The sequence below is a fragment of the Panthera pardus genome, unplaced genomic scaffold (assembly GCF_024362965.1).
Source record: "Panthera pardus isolate Hobbes unplaced genomic scaffold, ASM2436296v1 HiC_scaffold_6, whole genome shotgun sequence".
Lineage (NCBI taxonomy): Eukaryota > Metazoa > Chordata > Mammalia > Carnivora > Felidae > Panthera > Panthera pardus.
In genome coordinates, this window is record NW_026526991.1 from 115,286,984 (window position 1) to 115,312,066 (window position 25,083).

Here is a 25,083-nt window from a genome sequence, read left to right on the forward strand (position 1 = left end):
AAAAAGTGACGCATAATTTTGCCAGGAGCGAAAACATTTTTTGCCTTTCCTTCTCTTAGGACAATTTCCCTTTGAATCTTATGAAGTACTTAAAAAATACCCAGGGAAAAACTCTCTAAATCCTAGCTAAATTCACGTTAAAGGTTAGCTGTTACTCATCAAGTTCATTCGGGCATCAAAGAATCTCTCGCACCTGGCAAAGAAACCTGGGTATCCGGGTTTCTTCGCTTCGGAGACGTTGCAGGTCTGTAAGACAACGCATTCGGCAGCCACCTGGGAACCGAGCGGGTAGGGGCGGAGCTTCCGATGATTGAGGGGAGAGGGAGAGGAGCTACAGAGCTCTCACCAATCAGACCTCTGCTTTGTTTTCTCTTACCGACCAATGAGGGAGCTCTGCTGTCGAGGCCGTCTTCAAGTCCGAGACGCCTACCTCCGTCGCAGCCTATAAGCAGGCGCGTCTTACGAAGCGTCTGAGGAGCTCCGGCCCCGCGGGCGTTACGGTCCCGCCCCAGCCCGCCCCTCCAGCCGTGGCCCCGCCCTTCCGAGGGAGGGGGCCAAGTCGGTTACTCGCCGGGCTGAAGGTGGGGGCCGGGCTCCCGCTGGGCTCGTGCGTTCTGCGCCCGCCGAGGCGGTGCCGAGCCCGCTGGCTCCTGATTGTCCTTTGCGGCGGCTGTGGTCGCTGCCTCCTCGTCTCCCGACCCGGGGCTGCAGGGGCCAGAGCGATCGCGCCTCCCGCCGGCCGCGGCTGCCCGGAGCAGGTAATGGGGCGCCGGGGCTGCGGCGCCTATCCGAGCACCGGTGCGGCACAGGCTGTGGGGTCTGCTCCCCTTGCTGTTGCCGCGGGCGGCGGCCGGGCCAAGCCGGGCCGCGTCACCCGGAGCCTCCCGCCAGCCTCGAAGCGCCTCCTCCCGGGAGCCCGCGGCGGCGGCGACACCTTGCGGGGAGGTGGGGGCGGGGTCGGGCGAGCGACCGGGAAGGGGAGGGGGGGCAGCGGCGGGTGGGACCCCTTGGGGACTCGCCTGAGGCGGCTGGGCCCAACGGAGGGCGCGAGGACGCGCAGGTGGAGAAAAGCTGCGGAGTTGAGTCAGAGTCAGGCTCGCGAGGAAAAAGGATCTACTGATAAGTAGCGATTAGCTGAGTGGCTTTTTTTTTTTTTTAAGCGAGAAAGGTGTCTTGGGTATTGTTAATTCCATATTTCCTAAGACAGGCGCATTGCAGTGCCACTTGCACATGAACACTGTTTACTTATTATTTATTATTTTTTAAATTAGAAGTCTTTAACGTGAACTTGTTTGGGGACTTTCCTGAAGTGACAAGTAGACCCAGCAGTGTGACTCACCTTTGTCTGGGCTGAAGTGGGGAACGGTGCGATGGGAGTGAGGGGGAGGAATGTTCACGAGGAATGCCTGCGCAGGTTTGAAAGGCTTGAGGGGGTGGAACCTTGTTTCTGTCACTTTGTCAAATTGGGATTCTTTTTTCTTGTAATTTTTTAAACATTGGCATTCAAATAAAAAAGCTTCTCTAAAAACCATCTCTGGGTTTAGAGTTTAGGGATGCACCTGCTTGGTTCTCATGCAGTCATACTTTGCATAGAAGCCAGGCTATTCATTATATGAATTGCATTTTGAATTGTTATTACCTTGGACTTGCTTAATAACCTTTTTCCATTCACTATTAAGTGAAATGGTGAAGGTCACCGGGTGTCGGTGGTAATGGCACAGTGAGAACTCTTGGAGCAGTGTTCTCCCCCTCTAGGTGCACTCCAGTTCTACAAACCAGTACAGGTTTTCCCCGCTCTCTGAAAACGGCGTTCCCGTGAAACCTTTTCTAAGCTGAAGTGCTGCAAAGCAAAGCAGCACTTACTATTTATATGGCAAACATTTTTAGTGTTCCAGATGCACCTCCCCCCCCCCCCCCAAAAAAAAAAACCTCTTGGGCTTTTCTGATACCTTAGGACACGTTTTGCTAGTGGATGCATTAGAATACGTCAAGATACAGCACAGATGCTCGACACAGGTCAAGGCTGCGGCAGCGTGATGCTGGAAGCTGAGTGTAGTTCCCAGGGAAGGAGCTGGGCAGAGCCACTTCTGATGCTTGGGGTGCATCCTGCCTCTATACCAGCCAGTGCAAAACAAACACTGAACGTTATTTTCGCTTTTACATTTAAAAAAAGGGAGAATCCTCTGTTGGATTTCTTCCGGTTAGCTAAGTAGGTCTTTCATAAAAGCAAAGTAGTGGTACATGAACTTGTGAAAAATGGGAGATAACCTGTATTTCCATTTAGGTCTTTTAATGAGACTCTCATAGACTCTATCAGTTTTGTAATCCTTCTGTTCAGAAGGTAATGCATATCATGCCCATTTTACAAGTACCCAAATGAAAGCCCTAGAGATGAAGAGAATCTGTTCCAGGTCACCTGACTCCTACTTTATTTTACACCTGTAATGGATTTAATCCAGGATCTACTAAGGTTCCCACCATCAAGCAAGCGTCTGCATACTGATTTGATCATGTGATACAAGAATCACAGATGGAGGCGGTTATTTCCAAGTAAAGGAATATTGTCTCTTAGGTTTTTTTGTTTTGTTTTTTCTTTCTCCTCGAGGTTGCTAAGATAGTTTAAATCACACCAGAAAGGCACTTTCTTATACAGGCTAAACAAAACAAACTCCTCGTGGTGCTATGTGAAAAACCTCTATTTTAAATTTTGGGAGGTTTTCCAAATTAGAGAACCATGTCTTATTTACGTTTGCATCTGTAGCTTAGCAGTGGACTCCAATACTGTTTTTTTGAATTGACCCAAAACAATTCACATGCAGAAGGCAGAGGAAAATGAAGCATGATGCGTTTTGGTCATGACTTACGACTTTTTTGCAGAAGGTTTACTGTTAATTTAGTGGAAAAATTGAAAATGTAAAAATCATTCCTTAATTAGAATAACACAAGGGAGTTTGGGGGTTAATGGAGAGCAGGCTTAGATGGATAGTTGGGAGGAACCTTTTGAATGATGTCAAGGCCTGGGGAACTTTGGAGAATTGCTCAGTTATGTTAAATTTAGTAGTCATCAGGAACATGGAAATGTCTTATGAATTAATGGAACTGTTCTAACCATGAAGTTGTCCCTTTACATGGGAGATGTATCTGTTGCATGTAACATGTACATTTTGACATAAGTTTTCCTTATAGGGTATAAGGCATCCCTTACACAAGCCCTATCAGCCTAACTCTGATTCTGTTTGTTTTTGCAGTAATGTCTTAATTTTTAGTCTCCTGTCAAAATTTTTGGCACCCAAGCAAAAATTGCCACTAAGAAACCTTTATCAGCCTGTTAGTTTGTACAGAAAATGAGTCCTCTTTTCTTATGAACACAACCCTCTTGCCAAGTGGGAACCAAAGAGATTTAGGCGGTTTGTATATATAGTATTTGTTGTATTCTTATTTAGGGTTTCTTCCTTTAAAAAAAAAAAAAAAAAAAAAAAAAAAAGAATAATTAATTACAATGTTACACAACTCCCACTAGGTGGTGCACTGGGTGCTGCTTCATAGAGCTCAATCAGATTTTTTTTCCTTATAAACATTTCACTGACAAAGATACAAATGTACTGTAACTGTTCCTGTTGTAATGGCAGTTCAGAGATAATTGCAATGAGTGACTTAAATCAGTTTTATTAAGTGAGATTATTTGGAAGGAAAAAGCAGCTTAAAGTGATGGACACTGTTAGTAATTTTAGAAATAACTTCTGAAAACCTCGCTGATTCTCCCTGTGATCAGGAACCAGGAACCAAAAAACCACCAGAGTGTGGATTTTTGGTCCTACATTTGCACTTTTTTTTTAAATGGCTGTGTTTTAACTCTTAATGTGAACTAGGAGCTATTTGAGCATAGTTTTGTTTTGTTCTTTGATTACTGTTTCCTCAAAAGTAGTGGTAGAATTAAAGTGGGCGCATATAACAAGAATATTCAAATCTTGAGTATAAGCAAATTCTTAAGTTATAAATTTTTTTCCTCAGGCACATAAAACACTTTTGGTTTTTCTTTCTTGAAGGCTCCCATAATCTGTTCTTTTAGGAGATCATTATTATCAGCTTACTCCACTTATAAAGAAGGGAGTATTCTCCCTCTGATTGTAGAAGCTAACAGGCTTGTTTGTTACTGATTAATTGCTGTTACTGATTGTTAGTTACAGTAGGGGGCTGAGAAAACCTACCTATTGCTTTCATAAGGGGTGCCAGTTTTAGATATAGAAATGGCATTGTTACTGGAGAAGAAGGACTGTTTAGGACGATTGCATTTTGGGAGATGTTTTGCAGAAAGCATTGGACTTTTTTTTTTTAATTTTTTTTTTTTATAACATTTATTTATTTTTGAGACAGAGAGAGACAGAGCATGAACGGGGGAGGGTCAGAGAGAGGGAGACACAGAATCTGAAACAGGCTCCGGGCTCTGAGCTGTCAGCACAGAGCCCGACTCAGGGCTCGCACTCACGGACCGCGAGATCATGACCTGACCCGAAGTCGGCCGCTTAACCGACTGAGCCACCCAGGCGCCCCAGCATTGGACTTTTAAAAGGCAGGATAAGAACTTAAACAGGAAGGTCTGTAGGTGGTTGGTGCGTGTGTGTTTCAGTTCCAATGAACTCTGTGTGGTGAGAAGGGCTTTGGTAGTTTGTTTCTTGGAACCAGCTGGGATTCTCAGGGGATTTGATGGTGCTTTGGGAGGGGGAAGATAAATAGGTATCATTCCTTCTAGGATGCTAGCTCCTCCAGTGCTGCCAGCCCTTGGATGAGCGTGGGTGTGGAAAGCTGGCAGATTACAAACTGCCTGAGTGTGGGCTTTCCAGAGCTCTCTGCATCTTTGACTTGAATCAAGTCAATATGCGTCTTCAGTCAGGTTTATAGCTATCCCATGGTACAGACTTGGGCTAGTTAACTCTTTAGTCTCTAAATTTATGTTGTTAATGTTTAAAATAAGTGGAATCCTGAACTTCATAAAATTGAGTACGCACGTGAATAGCTTACAAGAGTTACTAGGCATATAGTCGGTTCTCATGTTATGGTAGGTGCTTGAATCTGTATATACTTCTGATACTGTCTTCCACTCCCTTAAAAAAAAAAAAAAGGAGTCAATAGAAATAGGCACATTTAAGTACACACACACAAATTTAAGTAATCTGCTGTTATTACTTGAACTGAGGACTTGAGTTGGGATAGGAAAGAAGTCTCCTGGTCTAGATACTGCTTTGAAAAGAGAAGGGTCAGATAGGATGCCTTAAAGGGCGGGCTCAGTAAGGGGGTGGGATTATCGAGCACTTTTGCTCTAGTATGCATGGTGAAAACCTCCCATTAGCTTGACTCATGGTAGAAACGTGTTTGGGAGATGGTGCCTATGTGTGTTTATTTAAAGCACTTTGAATCTCGAGAATGCAAATATTCCTGAAGGTTGTTATTTTTTTCTTTTTTTGGCAATTGGAAGTGTGTTGAGGGGTGTTGTAAGAATCTGGAGTGGAGCCAGAGATAAAAAGGATTATGGAGCTGTGGACCAAGATTTGTCAAGCTTCTGCTGCTGATAACTCAAAACATTTTTGTCCTCTTCCTAATATAGCTTCTGATTCAACTTCTGAAGATTCTGTTTGGATCTCTGTGCTCTTTTTCGTGTTTGGAATTTAAAATCCAGTTCCTAGTAAGTCTCCTCAGAGTAGACTTTTTTTAGGCAGTTGAATCAGGGTACAGATTCGGCATTTTGTCAGGTTGGGGAAGGAGTTACTGTGTCTTGAGAAAATGAATGAACATTATTTTGATTTATGTAGAGTCATTTTAAATAGGACCAAAAGTTTAAGTTTTGAAATTTCCAAAATGGTGATCATTTCCCTTTTAACATGCATACATTGGACATGAAAACTGTAGACCAGTGGTTCTCAAACCTCAGGGGCCTCCAGCTCACTTGGAGGGCTTGTGAAAACCTAGGTAGCTGGAGCCATCTTATTGTTTCTATGTTTATTTACTTGGAGAGGGATAGGGAGGGAGACAATCTCAAGTCACGCTGTCAGCACAGAGCCTGACGTGGGGCTCTATCCCACGAACCATGAGATCATGACCTGAGCCAAAATCAAGAGTAGGACGCTTAACCGACTGACCCACCCAGGCACCCCTTACAGTTTCTGACTCAGTGGGTCTGGGGGTGGGGCCTGAGAATGTGCCTTTCTAATAAGTTCCAAGGTAATGGTGATGCTGCTGACCCAGGGATCACACTTTGAAAACCACTGAGGAGATGCCAGGTGGAATATAAGTGTAGTGGTTAAGAAAAAAGGCTTTGAAGGTTGAAAGATCTGGATTTGAATCCCTGCTCTGTCACCGACTACTTCTTTGTCTTCAGGCCCCCCCTTTTTTCCCTCTGTTCTATTGATCTGTAGGTATCCGTTTCAGTATGTAGTGTTTTGATTGCTGTGACTTTGTAGTATAGTATAAAATCTGGGATTGTGATACCTCCAGCCTGATCTCCTGTCTCAAGATTGCTTTGGCTATTTGGGGTCTTTCATGGTTCCACACAAATTGTAGGAGTATTTGTCTTTGAAAAATATTGGTGGACTTTTGATAGGGATTGTATTGAACCTGTAGATTGCTTTGGGTAGAATGGACATTTTAATTTTTTTTTCTTTTTTTTTTTTTTCAACGTTTTTTTTTTTTTTTTTTTTGGGACAGAGAGAGACAGAGCATGAGCGGGGGAGGGCAGAGAGAGAGGGAGACACAGAATCGGAAACAGGCTCCAGGCTCCGAGCCATCAGCCCAGAGCCTGACGCGGGGCTCGAACTCACGGACCGCGAGATCGTGACCTGGCTGAAGTCGGACGCTTAACCGACTGCGCCACCCAGGCGCCCCTAGAATGGACATTTTAACAGTAGTTTTCCAGTTCATGAGCTTGGACTATCTCTCCATTTGTCTCATCTTTAGTTTCAGTGTCTTCTGATTTCCTGAGTACACGTCTTTCACCTCCTTAGTGACATTTATTCCCGGATATCTTATTCTTCTTGATTGTAGCTCTTCATGTCTGCTTAGTAGAAGCTGGATTTTTCTGTTGTGATTGGTTGTTCGGTTGGAATATATGAAGGAAATCCAGTCTCCTACAGACTTGTAGTTGGAAGACAGGAGTGTTTTAATGATCTTTTTAGATAATCCTGGGTATTCTCTTTGACACTACGTCAAAACTCTGTAAGTGACAGTTTCTTAAAAATTTAGTTGCAGACTAGAATCTTTTAACCCGTATCAAACTTTTGTCATTCTGTTACATTTAATTCTATTGGTATATCTTGTCCTTTTGAATCTTCATATGTGTTTTGGAACATATTGCTTCACGGAATTACATAAATCTCCCAAATGTTGGCACCGTTTATGATAACCATTTGAAAAAAGTCACATTTGTTAAAAATCACCCGTGATCCTAGGAGAAAGATCTGTAAGTATTGAGAAAACTGTCAATGTTCATGGCGCAGATGTAATTTTTGGAAAATCCCAATTTTTGCTTGAAAGCTTGAATTTTCTCACGGTCAACACCAATGTTGGGTGTTTTCCTTGAAGTGATAAGTTCACTTTGTTAAAAAAAAAAAAAAAAAGGTCTGTCACATACCCCACTTTCAATACTCAATTTGCCTTACCGTTGTTACTTCCTACAAGATGATATTCTGTGGGGGGCAAAAACTGCCAGCCCAGCTTGCAGATCACAAGGTTGGCACAACGTCTTTCCCTGGAGACAACCATCATACTTCAGTGTGTAGCATAAATTCTTACGCATCCTTCCTGTTTTGTCACAGAACATTAAGAAGACACGTATTCAGGGGTCGAGATTTCACACAATTGTTAATTTTCAGTGTTTCATCAAGGATGTTCTTTTTAAAAAAATGTTTATTTTTTATTTTTGAGAGCGAGGGAGGGTGAACACAAGCAGGGGAGGGGCAGAGAGTGAGAGGGAGACACAGAATCCGAAGCAGGCCCAGGCTCTGAGCTGTCAGCACAGAGCCCGATGCGGGGCTTGGACTCACAGACCGCGAGATCGTGACCTGAGCCGAAGTCAGATGCTCAACAGACCTAGCTACCCAGGCGTTCCAAACACCTTCTTATGTGAAGGTGGCATCTTTTTTTCTTCTTACTGAGTGGAGAGGACTGTCCCCACCTTACTTCCTGCTAAGGTGCCAGCAGTTTTACACACTCTTGCTTTTAGATCATCAGTACAAATGTCAGTACAGTGAAAATCGCAAACAACCTCTCAGCGTTAATTATAAAAATCATTTTGACGTCACGGAAGTCCTGAAAGATCCTCCAGGACCCCCAGGGTTTAAGGATCATGGAGAACAGCTGGCTGATTGTATCTCTTGCCAGGGCAGTTGAGGGTCAGATCGTGCTGATCTGTGTCCCCTGAGGTTGTTCTGTTCTGTTCTGTTGGTTCTGAGCCAGATCCAACTTTTCCTTTGCTTATTTTCTCCTAAAGCTATCTTCTTAGAAGCAGGGGGGGACCTGCTGCTACCTCTTGGCTCAGCTGTTTGTTGTATTTTTCCAAGTGAGGGAAAGTTTAGTAACACTAGGAAAGAAAATAGTTCTGAGATTAGCAACCCCAGACCTGTGTGAAGCTGTTAATTTTGCCGTCTTATCACAATAAATACATCTGTTCACATGCTGATACTTGGTGTAGTTTCCTCATCTTTTAAGATGAAGATAATCGCAAAGAGAAGTTGAAGAAATGTCCCGTACATTTATCAAGAAATATTTGTTTGGTTAATGTCATCATAATTAAAGAGAATTATAACAAGTGGTAACCTGACGGAATGCTTTTCATTTAATGTATGGTTTAACATGTTCTTTTCTTTTTTTATTTCCTGTAAATAGTAATCAGAGCTTGATTTGTTTTTTTCTTTTCTTTTCTTTTTTTTTTTTTTTTTTTTTTTTGCAAAATTGCTTCATAGGTGGTAAGGTATACTTCTAACTGGAGTCAGGCAGTACGTGGTTTTTTTTTTTTTAAAGTTTATTGATTTTGAGAGAGAGAGAGACTACGTGTACATGCAGGGGAGAGGTAGAGAAAAGGGGAGAGGGAGAATCCCAAGCAGGCTCCGCATTTTTAGTGTGGAGCTCGATATGGGGCTTGAACTCACAAACCGTGAGATCATGACCTGAGCCAAAATCAGGAGTCAGAAGCTTTGGCTGAGCCACCCAGGTACCCTGGGGGTAGGCAGTACTGATTGTCTTTTTGTGATGTGCCTGGTCAATGATAATCGTTGCCTACATTTAATATTTTATTAGTGGTTTGTGAAGTGGTCACATTTTAATTCTATCTTCCTTATTTATTAGGATATTTTTATAAAGAGGAAATTTCCCGCATCAGTTATTTGAGATGTAGTTGTTAAGAAAAGGCAGGTTATAAATGTTTGATTTTTTTTTTTTTTTTTTTTTTTAAATCAGTTGTCAACATTATGAGTTGGCCCATTAGATTACAGAATAAATGTTCAGGATGAGTAAATTGGTCTTTCATTTTTCTTTGAAACACTAAGTGAAATTACACTGGTTTTTAGAAGTAAGTAAATCCAGAGGAAACTATGAATAGAAAAATTCTTTTGTTGTATTCTGAAAGTAGCCTAATCCATTTGAAATTAAAAAAAAAAACAACAACTATGGTACACACCTACTGATGCTGTTAAGAAAATTAGAAAAAGTTATATCTGGTACAATGTTTCCCCCTCTTCTTAAAATTTACAACGTGGAGAAACGGATGCCGGAAAATACAGTTTTCTTTGGAAAAAGGATAGCAGTAGCCGAAACTGGTTACGGGAGGGGTGAATCAGATCGAGCAGGAGTGTCTGTTGGAATTCTGGGGAGAACAAGGGAGGCAAAGGCCTTTAGTCTTAAGCTACAGACTCTCACCTTGATGTTGGCCGGGACTTGAAACTGGTCCTTCTGCTTCAGGCTGGACCTGTTTCAAGCTGTTCCTCCCTTCCTGAATTCCTTCTCGTAATTTGAGTGATTGCTGAACACGCTTAGTCCCTGGACAAGAGATTATGTAAACGCCTGTGCACATTTGTACCTGCCTCCTGGGAACTGATTGACAGCTGTTGCTGCTCAGCGGTAGGGTTCCAGCTTTTCCAGTATTTTCCCTCTCGTGCGCACTTCAGGATGGTCCACGGCGAAGTAGTTCATTAGTGATGCGAGTACTGACTCTTTAGCCTCTGAGATCTGTTCAGTCGTCTTCAGTTCAGCATCTTCTACTTCACCGATGATAACTAAAGTGAGTTTAACGTGGCTTCTGTTCTTGTTGTTTCTAATCTCCACCTGGGCCTACAGCTGGGGAATTGAATTTACTCTTATTTTTGCGTAGGGAGCCTAAAATATCCCTAGGGGAAGACTGCGAATGGTATGGCTAGGTGGCTTACCAAAATAGACATTTTTCTCTCTTTGGGTCATTTTTAACTTCATAAAAGCTTGAGAATGCTTTAACATAATCAGATAGGCTTGGAGTTTACAGACAATAGCTGCCATTTATAGATCCTTCACTACACATCGGGCACTGTGTTAAGCCAGTGCTCTCTGATATTCGTGTGTAATTTTCACAGCAGCCCTTTGAGTACTGTCTTTTTTTCTTTTACAAACGGAGAAGACTGAGTCATGAAGTTACGTACTTTGTCCTGAGTCCTATGATTAGAAAGTGGTGAAGCCAGGATTTCAAGCCAGGCCACCCATTCTCCTACATGTCTGAAACCAATGTGTGAGAGTATCCTACGATTTGAAATCCTACTGGAATTTTTCTCTCTTTTATGCATCTTCACTCTCTCTGTGACTCCTGGTGTTAGTCTGAACAAGCGCAAGGCTCACCTGCTTTGGCCAGTGCGCTAAAAATGTATCCACCAAATCGCACCCCTGACGGCAGACGTTTGCTTAGGAGTCAGAGGGCACTTCAAAGAGGCACCCACTGCGAGCATGCAATTGTTCTGAGGTTTTATGTTTGATCTAACAGATTAAATATCGCTTTCCACTGTTTAAAATTGACACTCCAGAAAGAGGTGTCATTTTTATGCCCACCCTTGAACCTCCACAAGTGCTTCAGTTTTGGAAACAAGTCTCTGGGACTTTGCGGTTAATGTCCTGTCCTAAGATAATCCACCATGTTGGTAGAGTGGGGGTCAGATGGGAAGGTCACTGACATGGTACAGATGGACAGTGGTGAGGGGTTGAACGGAGGAGTAGAGGGTGGTGCAGGATGAATTTTCTAGAGGTTCAGGCAGTGTGATAGAACAGATTTGATGACCGGATATTGGGAAGTTTGGTTCTTCTAATTCTCAGGCAGTTTAGTGTCTTCTTGGCTTCTGCCATTGACTCTTCTTTTTGTTCCTTTCCCTTAACTATGGGAGTGTCTTCAGTCCTTGACCATTTTTTCATGCCCCTCACCCCTGTTATGGTGCCTTTGCCCATTGTCTGGGTTTTGGTCTGTTCGGTGACTTCTAAACTGCCAGTGGCTTTGGTGAGCTCCATCTAGTTTTTTGAATCCATCTGAGCCCTGATTTGGTGAAGCAAGTTTGCAGGTGCTCAGTGGTATCTCCTCACTCTTTGAATGTCTTACGGTTCCCATGTTTGGTTTCAACTGCTCTTCTCTCTGTAATGATAACATTTTTAGGTGGTATACAAATTGGTAGGACTAGAACATTTCCACATCCCCCAAGGGTCCAGAACTCACTGGAAGGTGGGCAGTCACACTGGCCAGGACACAGGGTAATGTGGCGTTCCTTCCTCTGGCCCCTTGGTTCCCAACGAAGCGCGCAGCCTGTGATAATGTCAGGGATTACATCACGGTTCCACTAGAACTGACAGGAACTATCTGTGTACCTCCTTTCAAGGGAACGCTCATAAACAGCAGGTTCTCCTGGTTTTTCAACTAAATGTAGCTTCCGTAAGGCCAAAAGTCTCATTGTGAGGAGAAGGAATGGTTGATGTTCTTAACCATGATTGCTCTCTTCCTTGTATAATCAATGTTTATTGCCCTGGTCACTGAAAATCTTAAGGATATGTAAATATATATATAGATATATTTTAAGTAGGCTCCACTCCAGGGCAGAGCCCACTGCGGGGCTTAAACTCACGACCTGATGAGATCAAGAGTTGGCTTGACCTACTGAGCCACCCAGGTACCCCGAGGCAAGATGTCTTAAATGGTTAAGGATATGAACTATAAAAAAAACTTTTTTTTTTTTTAAATTTCTTTATTTAGGTTTGATTGACCTACAGAACACTGAGCACATTTAATGTGTCCAACTTCGTGAGTTTTGGAGAGAAACCCCTGGGACCCCATCACCACCATCTGTGCTATAGACTTTCTCCTCATTTGGAAAGTTTCCTCCTGCCCTATTTATGATTAGGACTGCTCTTTGTTTTTACTTCGTGATATGAGCACTCACGTGCGAGTTACCCTCTTACAGGACTGTGCGGTTGGCTGTCAGGACTGTGCCCCGCAGTAGATCTGCAGAACCTGTTCGTTTGTGTAACTGACACTTTGTACCCGCAGCCCCTGGCAACCAGCATTCCACTCTGGGCTTCTCCGAGTGTGTTAGATTCATCCCATAAGAGACACCAGGTAGTATTTGTCCTTCTGGGGCTGGCTTCTTCCACTTGACATAATGTCCTCTAGGATTTGGAGGATTGTCATAGATGGCAGGATTTCCTTCCCTTTTTCCTTTTTCTTTCACTTTTAAGATTTACTTAGTAACTTAGCAACTTTCAAATACACAATAGGGTATTAACTGTAGTCATCATGCTCTGCATTACATCCTGATAACTTATTTTATAACAAGAACTTTAGATCTTTTGACCCCTTTCAAGCCCATTCAGCTACCTCCCCCTACCTGTGGCAACTGCCAGTCTGTTTTTGTATTTTGTGAGCTTGATTTCTTTTTAAAGTTTATTTATTTTGAGAGAGGGAAGGACAGAGAGTGAGGGAGAGAGAGAATCTCAAGCAGGCTCAGAGCCCTATGTGGGGCTCGAACCCATGAACCGTGAAATCATGACTTGAGGTGAAATCAAGAGTCGAATGCTTAACCACCCAGTGCCCCTCTTTTTTTTTTAGATTCCACATATAAGTGAGATAAGATATAGTCTCTGTCTGGCTTGTTTCACTTAGCATAATGCCCTCAACGTCCATCCATGTTGTTGCAAATGGCAAGATTTCGTTAGTTTTTAAGGGCTGAATAGTATTTGTGTGTAATAGTATTTGTGTGCGTGTGCGTGTGTGCAGTCACAATTTCTTTATCCATTCGTCCATTGGTGGACACTTAGGTTGTTTCCATATCTTGGCTATTGTGAATAATGCTGCATAAACATGGAGGTGCATATGTCTTTTTGAATTAGTGTTTGTTTTCTTCCTCCCTCCCTCCCTCCCTCCCTTCCTTCCTTCCTCCTTTCCTCGTTTCTTTTTGATAAATACCCAGAAGTAGAGTTGTATCCTTTGGCAGTTCTGCTTTTTGATTTTGGGGGGAACCTCCATACTATTTTCAGTAGTGGCTGTACCAATTGACCTTCTCACCACCAAGGCACAAGGATTCTCTTTTATCTATATTTTTAGTGACCTTGTTATTACTTGTCTTTTTGATAATAGGCATTCCAACAGTTACAAGGTGACATCTCACTGTGGTTTTTGATTTGCATTTTCCTGATGGTTAGGGATGTTGAACATCTGTTCGTGTATCTGTTGGCTATCTGTGTGTCATTGGAAAAATGTCTGTTGACATCCTCTGCCCGTTTTTTAATCAGATATGTTTTTGCTATTGAGTTGTAAGAGTTCTTTATAAATTTTGGATATTAACTGCTTGTCGGATATATCATTTGCATGTATCTTCTCTCAGTAGGTTGTCTTTTTCTGTGAATGGTTTCCTTTGCCATGCAGAAGTTTTTTTTTTTTAATTTTTTAGTGTTTATTTTTAAAAGAGAGAGAGAGAGACAGAGCGTGAGCAGGGGAGGGGCAGAGAGAGGGAGACACAGAATCTGAAGCAGGCTCCAGGCTCTAAGCTGTCAGCACAGAGCCCGAGGCGGGGCTTGAACCCACAAACGCAAGATCATGACCCGAGCCAAAGTCAGATGCTCAACTAACTGAGCCACCCAGATGCCCCCGCCATGCAGAAGATTTTTAATTTGATATAATCTCATTTGTGTATTTACTTTTGTTTCCTTTCTCTTTGGAGTCAGTGCACAAAAATATTGCTAAGACTGATGTTGAGCCTACTGCCTGGGCTCTCTTCTAAGAATTTTATGGTTTCAGGTCTTACATTCAAGTCTTTAATCCATTTTGAGTTAATTTTTGTGTATGGTGTAAGATAGAGGTTCTGTTTCATTCTTTTGTGTGTGGCTGTCCTGCATTCCCAACACCATGTTTTGCAGAGACCATTCTTTCCCCATTGTATATTCTTGGCTATTTTGTCATAAATTAATTGACCGTGCATGCTTGGGTTTACTTCTGGGGTGTCTGTTCTGTTCCATTGGTCTGTGTGTCTGTTTTTAAGCCAATATCATACTGTTTTGCCTACTATAGCTTTGTAACATACTTTGAAATCAGCCAGTCGGATGCCTCCAGCTTTGTTCTTTTTCCTCAGAATTGCCTTGACTGTTGGGGGTCTTTTGTTCTATACAAATTTTAGGATTGTTTTAATTGTTCAAGTTCTGTGAAAATGCCATTGGAATTTTGATAGGGATTGCATTAAATCTGTAGATTACTTTGAGTAGTATGGGCATTTTAACAATATTCTTCCAGTCCATGAGCATGGAATATCTTTCTGTTGTCTTCAGTTTCTTTTATCCGTGTCTTAGTTTTTAGTGTACAGATCTTTTACTTCCTTAATTAAATTTATGGCTATATATTTTATTCTTTTTGATGCAATTTTAAATGGCATTGTTGGCTTAACTTCTCTTTCTGATACTTTGTTATTAGGGTATAGAAACAAACAGATTTTTGGATATTGAATTTATACCCTGCAACTTTACTGAATTCACTTACTGGTTTTAACAGGGTTTTTGTTGTTGTTGTTGTTGTTGTTGTTTTTTTAGTGGAGTCTTTAGGGTTTTATTTATACATAATATGTATATTTTATATATGTATTTATACATCTATGTCATTTGCAAATAGTGACAGTTTTAGTTTTTCCTTTCCAATTTGGATGTCTTTTCTTTTTCTTGTCTTGTTGCTGTGGCCAGGACTTCCAGTGCTGTGTTGAATAAAAGTGGTGAGAATTGGCATTCTTGTCTTGTTCCTGATCTGAGAGGAAAAACTTACATCTTTTCATCATTGAATATGTTGTTAGCTATGAGGATTTCCTTCTCTTTGAAGGCTGAATAGTGTTCTAAACCTTTTTGGATTCAAATTCCTGCTTTGTTCATTGCTAGTCTTAAGAATTTGGGAAAGTTATTTAATCTCTGTAGGCCTCAATTTTCTTACCTGAAACAGGCTAATAATCGTACCTACCTCAAATGATGGTAGTGAGAACCAAATCAGATAACACATACATAGCACTTAGTACAGTGCCTGGTGCAAATCAAGGCTCAGTAAATGCTAACTGCTATTCATTATCAATAAACGATATTCCTCAGTACCCTAAAATGCTGACTTTTTTTCCTCATCTCTGCCAGCTAGTCAACAACCAGATGCTGTCATCTTCCTTATCAGTGTTTCCTGGGTGTCATTCTGCTTTCTATATTCTTACTGTTGTCAGCTTAGCTTAGATGTTCATTGTCTTGTGTAGATTGCAATAATCAGCACTTAGTTGACTAAATGATTCCACTTAGTTATAAATTAATTTACCATATATGCTTTGGTTTACTTCTGGGTTGTCTCTCCTGTTCCACGGATTCCACTTTATTCTATCCATGCAGAAGTGTCTTCCTTTTTAAAAATGTCTTTTGATTCTTGGACTGTACCACTCTGAGTCTAAATTACTCCATGGGACCTTCAAAGCCTATTATATTTAGGCCCACGTATGGTTATTTTTCATTCTTCACGCTTACATACCTTCTACTCTAGTGAGACATAGGGATGTGTTCCAAGACATGCAGTTTTGTCTCTCGTCTACATTGACATGCTGGATCGCTTCACAGGCGCATGCCCATTTGGCTCTCATGGTTTTGACTCTGTCCTTGGAAGTTGCAGGTTCCCTCCCCATGTGTGTTTTTCCTGGTCGCTAATGAGCAGGGCCTGTGTTGTCACACCTTCCTCTTGGCGGGTGCTATGTAGAGGTCTAGATTCTAAGACATTCCATTGTTCTTTTGCTGTTATTAATGTGGAGCCCAGAGTACTAGAAATTGTCTCCTTTATGCTTATACCCCATTGGAAGGAATTTTGCTCCCTGGTTTGTAAACTACAACATCACGATACTTCTTTATATCTGGTGTGCCTAAAACTAGCATGTGTAGTGGAGTGGGTGCATAGTAATGTTTCCTTTTTATTTATTTTTGTCCTCTTAATTTAAGGGGTCTGGGCAGTTGCTAAACTGAGTCTCTTGTTGGTTAAAAAACAGAGAAATGGACTATATATGAGCACGTGTTCCGTTGTTCTCTGTCGTCTCCAGGGTCCTGGGAGTAGCCCACGTCAGGCCTGCCTCTTGTGGTGTGGACACAGTGTGGAGGCTCAGACCTGCCTGAGGGTTTGGTCTGTTCACATCACCTGATCTCACTTTGCACGTCCTCATCTTGGCTCACAATAGTAAAAATAATTTTAAGGGATCATTAAGCCACAGTTTAGACTTGAGTCTTCTTGGATTTGATGATGGAAGCGTTTTAAGACTAAGACATTGAGAGGAGGAAGAATCAGTAGAGGTGTCTTTAGGAACTCTGTCCTGCTTAAATCCCCGGTGTCCGTATGGTATGATTATTGAGTGAATGCATGGATTTCTTAAAGAGTAGGCTGTGCATTTCCAGCGTGTGTAAATGGCTAACCCAAAAGAGTAATTCAGTAGTTCTCAAGGACTCACTGTTCCATGTCTCTGCAGGTGGCTGGCTTTGGAGGAAGAAGTCAGAAGAGGGAATGGGGATCATGATTGGGGTAGGAGGGGAGACATTGGACTTAGAATTGTCACTCTTCTTCCGGCTCTTTCCTCTTCGCTTCCTTAGGAGACACTGAGGCTGGTGCCTCTTTCTAGTTTCTACCACTGAGAACTTGCCCACAGTCAAGGCCCACTCTTATAGATTCATTTCAGGAGATCAGACCAGAGTTTAGAGTTGCTAATGAGTCCATTCTTTTTCAAAAAATACGTTAGGAGTCCAACATAGAAGTTGGCTGCTTGGTGAAGAAGTGAACTTCACCCTGTTCACTTGGAGTTACTCAGGCAAGATATGTCAGCTGTGTTCTGTGTGATATTGTAATTGGGTGAGAGAATTGAACCCCTTTTTGTTTTTTTTCTTTAATAATTTGGGTAAAATTTAAAACCTATTGACTAGCAAAGAAAACACAATAAATGCCATAGGACCTTCACCAAGGTGAACAGATGTTCTCGTTTTGGCAAACTTGTTTCAGATTTTTTTGATGAAAGCAATGAAACATTGTAGATAAAGTTGTATATATTGTTCCCCTTCCTACTTCTATTCCCCCTTCCTCCCCACAAGCAGTTGCTAGCAGGGATTTGCATATTTCCTTCTGTCTTTTGCTAAATATGCTTTTATATATGGATGTTCCTATAATTTAAAGGACATATATGATGTAAGTGATCATTAATGTAAATCATACTGCAGGTTTCATTCTGTTATTTGGTTTAAAAGAATCACGTGTTGATGGTGGCTAGTTCTGCAGATTCAGAGACCGGATGACATTTTCCATTCTAACTTCTTTGTGTTGTCCGCAGAGGTCGTCTTTATATATCTGGTTACTTATGGAAACCTATCCTTGGTTCCCTGACATTTAGTACCCATTCTTATTTGTATGCCTTAAATTGATGAGCATTTTAAGAATTTACATCATTAATAAGTTGAAAGCCTCCTTTTTTTGGCTAAGATTTCCATCGGCATGTTAGCAGACAGTCTCAATATTTTGTGTTCCAAAAGGATGCTGCAGAGATGTTGCTGTGGGTGTGGGAGAGTTTGCAAGGGACATGAGTAGGTGGCAGGGAGTTTTTGGCTAGAAGGAATATAGGCAGAAAAGCTGTTGCTAGGGCCATTTTGGGGACTTGCCATTGAGTGGGGAAGTGTTAGGTTATCAAGTTTTTTTTTTTTTTTTTTTTTTTTTTTTTGGTAACCGTTGGTAGTTTTCTAATTGGAACAATGTCCCCTTTGATTTAATATGCATAAACATGAAATTAATATTTAATTAGTAATGTTGATCCAGCCCTGTTCTAACGAAGCTCTGGTCTCCTTGACTGCACTGTCTTTTGGTTGTTTTCACTTGGGTATCTCATCTTGACCTCATTCAAAGATCGGAAGTGGAAAAACAGGTTCCACTTTTTAATTTACCCAGCTCCTGTTTATGGCGCCACTGTCTTGCGTGTCTAAGATCCGGAGCTGTGGAGCCATCAGTTCCTAGCATGTCTTTAATGTTTTATTCTTACAGCTGGCTTTTCCCCTCACCATCCTGTCCTGCCCTAGTCTCTTGTCCTCCAGTCTCCATGCTGTCATTCTAGTCCCAGTACGCTCACCCCTGACCAAGGTAACTGTAGTCGATGCTTTGCTGAATATGCAGCCATCGGTTTATCCTGGATCCTGTTATCAGATTCTAGAACCTTTCTTGCATTTCTTTATTTTTAAAGAGGACTTCTTCCTCGTGGGTTTTTAAGGGCCCTGAAGTTGCTATTTGTTCCGAGTCAGTTCTACCACTTACCAACTCTAGGACCTTGTGTAGATCGTAAACGTTTGTAAGACTCGGTTTCCTCCCAGGCAAACCGAGGCAGTCATGATAATATTTAGGTTATAGGGCTGTAGTAGGTTTTAAATCCGAGAATACGGTACCTGGCACAGTTAGATATTAGGGCTGTTTTTCTTAATGGTATCAAGCCTTAATCCTTTTACCCAGATTGCATTGTTTTTCATCTTGAGCTACTCTGAATATTCAGGTTTAACCTTTTAACAGTGCAAACCTGTTGTGTAATCAGATTCACTGAGAGAGGATGTGCTGGCAGAAGATCTCGTTTGGAAGAGGTAGCAGGATGATAGGTTCATTTTTAGATACTCTGAGTGTGAGTGCCTGCACATTAAGAGGACTCTTGGTTGTATGATGCATCCGGGGTAAGGATAGGGAACTGAGGAGGTCGGTTTACAGACGGTAATTGCAGATAAATTTGTTGTTACTTAGTGGCGACATTTTCAGGTTCAACAATACCTCTTTAAGTCTGGACTTAGCTTTCTTTAAATAAAGATTTTAGCTGTTTTATCAGGATTCAGTGAATACCCATTGTTGAAAGGCACTGCGTTAGGCACTGAGCAGATGCAAAGAGGCCTGCTATCCGGCTTCTCTCTTGGGACCTTAACATCGAAGGACATAGAAATTGCAAGAAAGCAGAATGAAATGTGATTAAAAGAGAAATATTTAGAGTAGCTGTGTTGCACGTCATTTAGGATGTAGAATTTGAAGGCATGTGGGAAGCTAGGAGGGGGTGGTGATGAAGATAGCTTATTTTCACAAATGTTTAGGTTTCTTTATGTTTTGGTAGCAGGAAGTAGGGAGGAGGTTTTCCAGGCAGCCTCCTACGTGCCGTGTGATTCGAGGAGTGTCCCACTCAAGTCAGTCTAGTGTAGACATCGTGTAAACACTGGATGGCTGTGATTTTTCTATCAATCCGTTTTATTGGTTTTGTTCGTTCTGAGAGCCAAAGAGCCTTCTGATTTATTAGGTCATTAGAAAATTGGTAAATTTTATGAGATTTTGTATATCCTTTATTTTGTTTCCATGGTGTCAAATGTCACGTGAGATACATATTGATGGCTGAGTAATATTTTATGTTAAAAATAAACTCTGTGGGGCACCTGGGTGGCTCATTCGGGTAAGCGTCTGACTCTTTGATTTTGCTCAGATCGTGATTTCGCGGTTTGTGAGTTTGAGCCCCAAGTAAGGCTCTGTGCTGACAGTGTGGAGCCTGCTTGAGATTCATTCTCTCTCTCCTTCTGTCTCTCTGTCTCTCTCTCTCTCTCTCTCTGCCCCTCACCTGCTCATGCTCTCTTTTTCAAAATAAATAAATATTAAAAAAAAAATTAACTCCTTAGGGAGCATTAGGGACTATAAATGTACTTTGCAAATCAACATTCTGAGATTCATACAGCTTTGATAATTTGCACAGGGTGAGAATAAAAATCTGTGAGGTCTAACAAATGTGGAACTTTAAACTGTGAATGCAAAGAATAATTGTGTTCTGGTGGAGAGAAACTTTTATGTGTTTGCATTTTTTGATTGCCCTCTTGATGCCTCTTGTCTTAAAGTAGACCAAAGACTTAAATTCTTTGCTTTCATAGTCTCTGAATACTTATCCCTTAAGTACTAAGGTAGCTGTGGGTGAGTGAACTGGAATGTGAGGGTGGGTAAGAATTTTCATATTTCATTGAGCTTACTCTTCCGCGTGAGAGGACCTACTGAGTAATTGCTTATGTATGTTTCCAGTTGCTTGTCACTGTATCAATAAAGAGGTTGCCTAAGAAATTGTGACAGAATTCACTAATGTGAATACTTTCAAATTTTCTTCAGCTATTTTTTTTTTTTTTTTTTTTTTTAGTTTATTTTTGGATAGAGCATTCTTTTGTAATTGCACCAGAAGACACAGAAAAGACTCCCTGGTTAACTTAGAACACATGAACTTAACAGTCTCTTTTAGACAATGCGAGACCTCATTTGCACCATTAATACCGGATAATTTTTTTTTCCACTAGTGAAAGAGAAATCTTTGTGAATATATTAAGTTACCATGTAAAGAAATACAAATAGATTTTTATACATAATTATGTAGTAAAAAGTAGGTTAACTTTTTAAAATTGAAGTATAATTGGCATACAATATCCTGTTAGTTTCAGACGTACCTCATGGTGGTTTGATATTTTGATATATTGCAAAACGATCCCCTTAAGTCTAGTTACCATCTGTCACCATAGAAAGTCATTACAATATTATGACTGTATTCCCTATGTTGAACATTCTGTTCCGTGACTAATTTATTTTATAATTGGAAGTTTGTACCTCTTAATCCCTTCACGTATTTCACCTGCCCCTCCCGTCCCTACCCCTCTGGTAACTAGCAGTTTGTTTCCTGTATTTTTGAGTCTGTTTCTGTTTGTTTGTTCATTTGTTTTGTGTAAGAGAAATCCTGTAGTACTTATCTTTCTCTCACTTATTTGACCTAGCATAATACCCTCTAGGTCTATTCGTGTGTCATAAATGGCAAGATGGCATTCTTTTTGTAGGGCCGAGTAATATTCCAGTGTGTGTGTGTGTGTGTGTGCGTGCACGTGTGTGTGTGTGCATGCACGTGTGTGTGTGTATGTATATATACCACACCTTCTGTATTTGTTGATGTACTTAGGTTGCTTCCACATCTTGGCCATTGTAAATAGTACTTCATTGAACATAGAGATGCATGTATCAAGTTGGTGTTTTTGTTGTCTTTAGATAAATACCCAGAAGTAGAATTGCTGGATTATATGATACTCTCTAATGGGCCACCCAGGCACCCCTTGTTGTAGTTTGGATTTGGATTTCCCTTACGATTTGTGATGTTGAGTGTCCTTTCGTGTGCCTGTTGGCCATCTTTATGTCGTCTTTGGGAAAGTGTCTTCAGATCCTCTGCCCATTTCTTAATCAGATTTTTTTTTTTTTTTTTTTTTTGCTATTGAGTTTTGTAAATTCTTTCTGTATTTTGGATATTAACTCCTTATTGGCTGCATGATCTTCTTCCATTTAGTAGGTTACCTTCCATTTTGTTGATGGTTTCCTTTGCTGTGCAAAAGATTTTTAGTTTGATGTAATCCCATTTGTTTATTTAGCTTTTGTTGTTGTTGTTGCTGTTCTTGTCTGGGGAGACTGATCCAAAAAAAAGTTTAAGACCAGTGACAAAGAGCTTATTGCCTGTTTCCTTCTAGGAGTTCTCTGGTTTCAGGTCTCACATTCAAGTCTTTTAATTCATTTTGAGTTAATTTCTGTGCGTGGTGTAAGATTTTGCATGTGGCTGTCCGGTTTTCCCATCATTTATTGAAGAGGCTGTCTTTTCCCCATTGTATATTCTTGCCTCCTTTATTATAGACTAATTGACCATATGTCTGGGGTCTCTATTTGTTCCATTGATCTATGTGTCGATTTTTTTGTTTCAGTACCATACTGTTTTGATCACTGTAGCTTTGTTGTATAGTTTGAAATCAGAGAGTGAGATACCTCCAGCTTTGTTCTTCTCTCTTTCTCAAGATTGCCTTGGCTATTTAGTCTGTTGTGTGGACATTTTAACAATATTAATTATTCCAATCTATGAGCATGATATATGTTTCCATTTATTTGTGATCTCAGTTTCTCTTATCACTGTCTTATAGTTTTCAGAGGATAGGTCTTTCCTAGGTAATTGTAAATGGGATTGTTTTCTTAATTTCTCTTTCTGATAGCTTATTAGTGTATAGAAATGCAACCGGTTTTTGTATGTTAATTTTTGTATCCTGTGACTTTAGTGAATTCATTTATTAGTTTTAATAGTTTTTTGGAGGAATCTTTAGGGTTTTCTGTATATATAGCATGTCACCTGTAAATAGTAACAGTTTTACTTCTTCTTTACCAATTTGGATGCCTCTTATTTTCTTCCCTAATTGCTGTGGCTAGGAATTCCTGCTGGGTTTGAATTAAAGTGGTGAGAGTGGGTATGCTTGTCTTGTTCCTAATCTTAGAGGAAAAGCTTTCAGCTTTCACCATTGAGTATGATGATAACTGAGGGTCTGTCCTGTATGGCCTTGATTGTGTTGAGATATGTTCCCTCTACACACACTTTGTTGAGAGCTTTTATCAGAAATAGATGTTGAATTTTGTCAAATGCATTTTCTATATCTATTGAGATGATCATATGATTTTTATCCTTCATTTTGTTAATGTGCATCATGTTGATTTGTGAATATTGAACCATGTTTGCATCTCTTGAATAAATCCCATTTTATCATGGTTATGATCCTTTTAATGTATTATTTGATTCAATTTGCTAATATTTTAGTGACGATTTTTACATCTATATTCATTAAGGGTATTGGCTTATAATCTTCTTTTTTTGTGTTGCATTTTCTGGTTTTGGTGTCAGGGTAATTAATGCTGGCTCATAAAAGGAATTTGGAAACATTCCTTCCTGTTTAATTTTTTTTGGAATAATTTGAGTAGAATAGGTACTAACTCTTGTGTAATTATTTGGTAGAATTTACCTGGTCCTGGGTTTTGTTTTTTGAGTGCTCAATGAGTTTTATTACTCATAATCAGTCTATTCATATTTTCTGTTTTTTAATGATTCAGTCTTAGAAGGCTCTGTGTTTCTAGGAGTTTATCAGTTTCTTCTAGTTTTTCCAGTTTGTTGGCATATAATTGTAGTAATCCCTTATGATCTTTTTTTGTGTCAGTTATAATTTCTCCTCTTTCATTTTTTATTGTATTTGGGCCATGTCTCTCTGTTCTTGATGATTCTGACTATAGGTTTCTCGATTGTTACCTTTTCAAAGAACCAGCTTTTAGTTTCATTGATCTTTTCTAATTTTTTTTGCCTCTATTTCCACTGTGATCTTTGTTATTTCCTCCTTCTAACTTTGGATTTTATTTTATTTTCTTTACTTTTATTGTATTTTATTTTATTTTTTATTTTATTTTTTCTAGTTCTTTAGATATGAAGTTATATTGTTTACTTAAGGTATACGTTGCTTTTTGAGGGATGCCTGTATTGCTATAAACTTCCCTTTCACAACTGCTTTTGCTTCTGTCCATAGATTTTGATATGTTGTATTTCCATTTTCATTTGTCTCAAGTTATTTTTTGATTTCTTCTTTGATTTCTTAGTTGACCTTTTGGTTTAGCAGCATGTTGTTTTTGTCTCCATGTGTTTGGTTTTTGCACTTTTCCATTTGTAATTGATTTCTAGTTTCATGCTTTTGTGGTAAGAAAAGATGCTTGATACGATTTTAATTTCTTGAATTTCTTGAAACTTGTTTTGTGGTCTAACATGTGTTCTATCTTGGAGAATGTTCCACGTGCACTTGAGAGGAATGTGTATTTTGCTTTTGGACAGAATGTTCTGCAAATATCTGTTAAGTCCATCTGGTCCAACATGTCTTTTAAGGCCAGTGTTTCCTTGTTGGTTTTCTGTCTGGATGATCTATTGATGTGAGGTCTTAAAGTCCCCTACAATTATTGTATTGCTGTTGATTTCTCCCTTTATGTCTGTTAATATCTCCTTTATATATAATATAGCAAGTGCCTCTGTGTTGGGTGCAGACATATTCACAAATGTTATATCCTCTTCTTGGATTGACCTCTTTATCATTATGTAATGCCTGTCTTTGTTTTTTGTTACAATGTTTTAAAGTCGAATTTGTCTAACAAGAGTATTGCTACTTCTGAGTATTGTTTTCATTTGCATGGAGTATCTTTTTCCATCCTTTCACTTTCAATCTGTATGTGTCTTTGGAGGCAGCATATAGATGGGTCTTATGTTCTTTATCTCTTCATTCACTATATGTCTTACAATTGGAGGCATTTACATTTCAAGTAATTACTGAGAGGTATGCACTTATTGCCATTCTGTTAATTGTGTTCTGGTTGTTTTTGTAGCTCTTTTCTGTGTCTTCTTTTGGTCTCTTCCCTTGTGGTTTGCTGGTTTTCTTTAGTGTTATTTTGGGTTCCGTTCTCTATTTTTTTGTATATCTTTTATAGGTTTTTGGTTTGTGGTTACCATGAGTTTCGTATCTATCTACCTATATATACATGGCAGTCTATTTTAAGCTGATAGTCGCTAAAGTTTGAATGCATTCTCCAAGTCTTACATTTTTACTCTCCCCATACACATTTTATGTTCTTGTGATCATATTTTCCATCTGTTTTTGTATCCCTTAACCACTTATTGCAATTATAGTTGATCTTACCATTTTTGTCATTTAATGTCCATG

General features: G+C 40.2%; 1 protein-coding gene across 5 annotated transcripts in view; it reads left to right on the plus strand.

Moving 5' to 3' along the window:
- Positions 1-642: 642 nt before the first annotated feature.
- MPP7 (MAGUK p55 scaffold protein 7) overlaps positions 643-25,083 on the plus strand; it is a 287,780-nt gene continuing 263,339 nt past the window's right edge. For all 5 annotated transcript variants that reach the window (XM_019465254.2, XM_053894922.1, XM_019465259.2 and 2 more), the window contains exon 1: positions 643-758. The gene's annotated coding sequence lies outside the window, so the exon portion shown is untranslated. The remainder of the gene's footprint in view (positions 759-25,083) is intronic.